We start from the raw sequence: 5,385 nt of genomic DNA, 5'->3' as shown, positions 1-5,385 counted from the left end.
TTGCCGTCATTTATCATTAGAGAAATGCAAATCAAAACTACATTTCATACCATTTTCTTTTTTAAATGTTTTTATTGATTTCAGAGAGGAAGGGAGGGGGAAAGAGAGAGATAGAAACATCATTGATGAGAGAGAACCGTTGATCGGCTGCCTCCTGCACGCCCCCCACTGGGAATTGAGCCCGCAACCCAGGCATGTGCCCTTGACCGGAATCGAACCCAGGACCTTTCAGTCCGCCAGCTGACTTTCTATCCACTGAGCCAAACCGGCTAGGGAACACTTCACACCATTTAGATGACTATTATAAAAATAACATCAACAACAGAAAACAAGTGTTGGTGAGGGTGTGGAGAAACTGGGACCCTTGTGCGCTGTTGGTGGGAATGGAAGGTGGTACAGCCACTGTGGACAGCAGCATGGCAATTCCTCAAAAACTGAAAATGGAATTACCATATGATCCCGCAATTCCGAGTAAATGCTGAAAAGCACTGAAATCAGGAGGCACCATGAACAACAGGAGAAGGAAAGGAAGGCATGATTTTCCGAGTTATCTCATTTTACACCACTTTGGAATTTTTTCCCATATGCCTTTAGAACTGATTTTTTTAAACATATATTTTTATTGATGTCAGAGAGGAAGGGAGAGGGAGAGAGGGATAGAAACATCCATGATGAGAGAGAATCATTGATCAGCCGCCTCCTGCATGCCCCTACTGGGGATCGAGCCTGTGACCAGGACATGCTCCCTGACAGAGAATTGAACCGTGACCTCCTGGTTCATGGGTCAATACTCAACCACTGTGCCACACCAGCCGGGCTTATAACTGATTTTTTAAAAAATAGATAATATTCAATAAATTAAAAATACGTTTGTCAAACATTATGGTTCTCCATGTTTCTTTGTGGCAGCGCTTTGGAGTGTTATCTGTGTGTGCTTTCTGTTCCCCTGGGTTCAAATCCTAACGCCCTCACCTGCTGACTGTGTGATCCCGGCAGGAGTGGGAGCGCATCTCGGAGGCCCAGATTCTCCATCTTCACGCTGCAGATGGGAGCAACCCTGCGAGACATGAGAACACGGCGCACAGTGGGGTCTCAGCTCTTCACAGCTGGGCTGGACCCGGGTCCTCACACGCAGCTCCGCCGGGGCCCCCTGATGCCCGGCCCCGCCAGGACCACCTCTAGCTCTGGCTTCAGCCGGGATCCTCTCTCCCCCTGGGGATGGCCCTGACCAGCTCTGGCCCAAAGCTGGGCCAGGAAGACTTGAAAGGGTGGCCCCCAAGGTAAGGGGTCCCCCTCGGGGACGCGATCCCTGCGGCCCCCATCCATCTCCTGCCAGCTGGCCAGCGCATCTGAGGCCCATGTGTGTGCTCCGCCGGCCAGGGGTTTGGGTTCCTTGTTTTATGGCTTCCTAATCCTCACTTGGCAGAAAGGAAGTGGTGGGTCCGCCGGCCGCGTGGAGAGTGGCCGGAGGATCCGGAAAGGAAAGGAAGATTCATGGACCATCAAACGGGACTTGTGCCTCGGAGGCCGCCCCAGCCACTCTCAGCGATAAATCACCGCCCGAAAGGGGAGATAAAAGGTGCAGGGACGCAGGGTCCTGTCTCATGAGAAGAAACGTGCTGAGGGGGACTTTCGCCCTGGCCTCCTGCAGAGCTGGGCTGGTGACCTCCCAGGGGCTCCCGAGATCTGTCCCTCACGCGTCTTCCCCAGACCCCCGGAGACCAGCTTCCTGGCCCCGCAGCCTGCGCAGCCCCACAGCACCTTGCACGGAGAGGGGTCCTGCACTTGGCTTAATGCTCTGCTGTCACTATCTTTGAATTCTTCAGGTTGGAGCAGAGGCCCTACATGTTCTTGGAGCCTGGGCCCTGGCTAGAGGTGGCTTTGGGCATCCAGTGCGCCGCACCCTCTCTGACCGGTGATTATTTGTCACCGCTTGCATACCTCCAGAGACAAGGAGCTTACCTCCTCCTGGGGGGCCCACAGAGTCCGCTGAGAGACGACTGCAGCTCGGAGGATCCTGTCTATGTGAGCAGGGGCATGTTATGGTGCCTCCGTTTGCTTGTCTGAGAATGAGGGTAACAGCAGGGCTCCTGTGAGAATTCAGTGACACGCGTTGCTTTTATCATCAGAGATCAGTGTTGCTGTGCACTCTTGGTAAAGGCTTCCTTCTGTCCAGCTGGACCTCAGGCCTGAACAATGGTTAGCGGGCAGAGGTAGAAGAAGGCGTATGCGCGCGTGCGTGTACACACACACACACACACGTGCACACACACATGCACACACACACACACTCACACACACTCTCACTGCCAGAAGCTGCCTTCAAGGGGAAACCTGCGCCTTCACCTGGGCTCCACCCATCAGGTACCTTGTTCTCTGCTGCCATCTTCTGGCTGCGATAGGGCACTGCACCGCAGCTGCGGCAGCCGGACACCAAACCTCACTCCTTCTTCCAGGCATTAGGAGGTCGCGGAATCATGGGAGGGCTGTTTACCGGGCCCTGCTTTGTGCAGGCGCCGGGGACTTTGCGGTGAACATAAAGACCAAGTCCCTGCCCCCCGGGAACTGACATTCTCGAGGGAGAAATGGATAATAAACAAGAAAAACAGTAATTTGATTTCTGCTGCTGCTAAGTACAACAAAAAAGAAAATAACGCAGAGGGTGGAGAATGGAGGCTGTGGGCCCCCGGTGGAGCCAGAAGGACAAAGTCCGGTCTGAGGTGGGGTCAGGGGTCAGGCTGAAAGGCTGTCAGGCAGGGAGACAGGCGAGCAACTTCCTCTCTCGCCTTCCTCCTCAGTGTCCTCATCTGGAGAATGGGCAGAATCACAGCCACTCTCCCAGTTAGTGCTGCCGGGAGGAGCCAATGGGATCTTGGAGGGGAAGACGTGTTGTGGGTGGTATCCTTCTGTTGCTAGCTAACGTCTGCTACACGGTTCGCAGAGCAGGAACTCGGCTCAGCGCTTTTAGAAATCCCCTCACTGAATTCTTAGAGCCCTGCAAGGTGGGTGATTACTCCCCTTTTCCAGACGAGGAAATTGAGGCTCAGGCGATAGCGTGACTTGCCGAAGGACACACAGCACAGAGGCAGCCCAGGGGTCGGGATGAATGAGAGTTGGGGACCAAGGCCTGTCTCCTGCCGGCAGGAAGGCAGAAGCACAGCCTGCCTGCTCCCTCCCCAGCCAGCCCACCTCCGCCCTCCCTGAGGGGAGATGGCGAGAGTAGTAGAGGGGAGGTGGGGGCGGGGGGAGCCCGCAGACCTGGGCTCCGGCTCCACTACTCAGGAAAACACTGTTGAACACGACTTCCTATGACACGCCGCCCTCCAGACAGAGTCCCTGTATCCATGGAACTTAGTCTCTCACACTAAGCTGGTCCCGTGTCCACCCTGCCAGACCCCAGACATGCTGTCTGTTCTCTCTGGCCTCGGTTTTCTTGTCTTTAAAGTAGGAGAATAGGCGGGCCCATGGGGAGGTTGTGAAATCACAACCGGGGGAGCGGTGTGAGTGCAGCCTCCTCCGCACCTGCCACCAAAACTGTGAAGGGCCGTTCACACAGCCAGCCAGCCCTGCTCCTCACCACGCACCGCGCTGAGTCCTTTTCAAGTATTTTCTCTTTTCAGCCTCATAATAACCCGTAAGTGACCAGCTGGCCCTGGTTTGCCTGGAACTTTCCAGGTGTTAGCACTGCAAGCCCCACAACCCAAGAACTCTCTCCGTTCTGGGCAAACCTGTAAGATGGAGCACGCTTTCTCCATTTTCCAGGGGAGGAAACAGGCTCTGAGTAGATATGCACCTGCCCAGGTCCCCACAGCCAGGAGGTGGCCCAGGTCTGCGGGCTCCAGACCTGTGCTCTGGCTAAGACCCCTGGCTGGTCTCTGTGGACAATGGGAGCCATGGACGGTTCAGGCAGCGGCAGGCTCGTGCCCAGGAGCTCACTGCCCACCCAGGCAGGCCTGTGCCAGGCAGCCATTGGGGTGTCAGCCAATGATCCAGTCCAGAGGAAGACAAACCGAATGAACAGCAAAATGCCCCGTTACCCTCCCTTCCTTGTTTAGGTTTTGAATTTGAAGACACAAGTGCCTCAAATAAGTTCAACATGGGCTCGTGGCCCAAGAGACTCAGGCCCCAATTGCTTCCAAATGGAGCTGTAGACCTCACCTCCCAGAACCCGTGGCTGATGTGCACGTGGTTTCAGACACCTGAGCGCCTTTGGCGGCGCAGGAAGGGGCTGGGTGAGCTCTGGGAAGGTGGGGCCACGGGTGGAGTGAGAAGGCTCAGGCTCAGGGTCGACAGGCCTGGAGCAAACCCCAGCCCCAGCTTCTATTGTCAGCCACCGTTCACTGAGTGATCGCTGAGGGAGCCTCTAGAAGTCTCTGACCTGTCACGGCAGCACAGTGGGGAAGGCCTGTTATTGTCCCCATTTTACAGACGGATAAGCTAAGGCGGAGAGGGAGCATGGCTTGCCCTAGGTCACCCAGTGGGAAGTACCTGAACTGCAGAAGACCAAAATCCTACAGCCCCAGAGCCCCCTATTGGCTCCTTAAATCCTGCGTACTGGGGAGTGGCCTGGGCAGATAGCTGCCCTCTGCGTCTTGGTCGGCTCACCCGGGAGATGGAGTGAGCGTCCACACCTCCACGCATGTTAGAGGACTCAGAGGTGCAGTTTGTAAAGCGTTCAAGAGGGACCGGGACCGGGACCGCAGCAGCAAACGTGAGTGATAACCGTTATATTGATATCCAGTGAGTGTCACATTCACATACATGATTTAGTCCTATCTTGTGGTTGCCTCGGTGCCCACAACGCCTGGGAGCAGGGAGTAGAGCACTTAGTACTGGCGGGCGACACCGGTGCGGAGTCCTGAAGGAGGGACGGAGGCAGACTTGTGGAGAGCCAGGGATAGCGTACCTGCTCCCCAGCCTCAGTTTCCCCGTCTGCAAAGAATGCAGGGTGGAGTCCCTGCCCTCGAGGAGGTCCCAGGCTGAAGTGGAAGCAGAAACCCAGCAGCTGTGAACCATGTGATGCAGGAAACAGCCAAGACACACGCTGGGCGGGGCCAGCTCAGAGAGGGGAGAGTCAGGAAGGCTGCCTGGAGGAGGGGCCCTGGGCACGGGCTCTCAGGTTGCCCGTGGGGTTGACCAGAGCCCGAGGGGCCCAAGAGGCGGTGGCCTGCATCTCTAGGGGCAGGAAGAAGGACCAGTGCCTGTCTGAGCTCTGGGCTCCGGGCTCCGGACCCCAGGCATGCAGGAGGCAGGTCCTAACCCCCAGCTCTGAAACCTCCCCCTGGAGGGGAGAGCAGGGCTGGAGCTGGACCAGGCTGATAGGACCGGACAGGACGGGGAGGCAGTGGCCATCGGGCGGGGAGAGCGGGGAGGAGGGGATGCAGA

This window comes from Myotis davidii, unplaced genomic scaffold (assembly GCF_000327345.1).
Source record: "Myotis davidii unplaced genomic scaffold, ASM32734v1 scaffold142, whole genome shotgun sequence".
Taxonomy (NCBI): domain Eukaryota; kingdom Metazoa; phylum Chordata; class Mammalia; order Chiroptera; family Vespertilionidae; genus Myotis; species Myotis davidii.
This window is presented reverse-complemented; position numbering follows the sequence as displayed.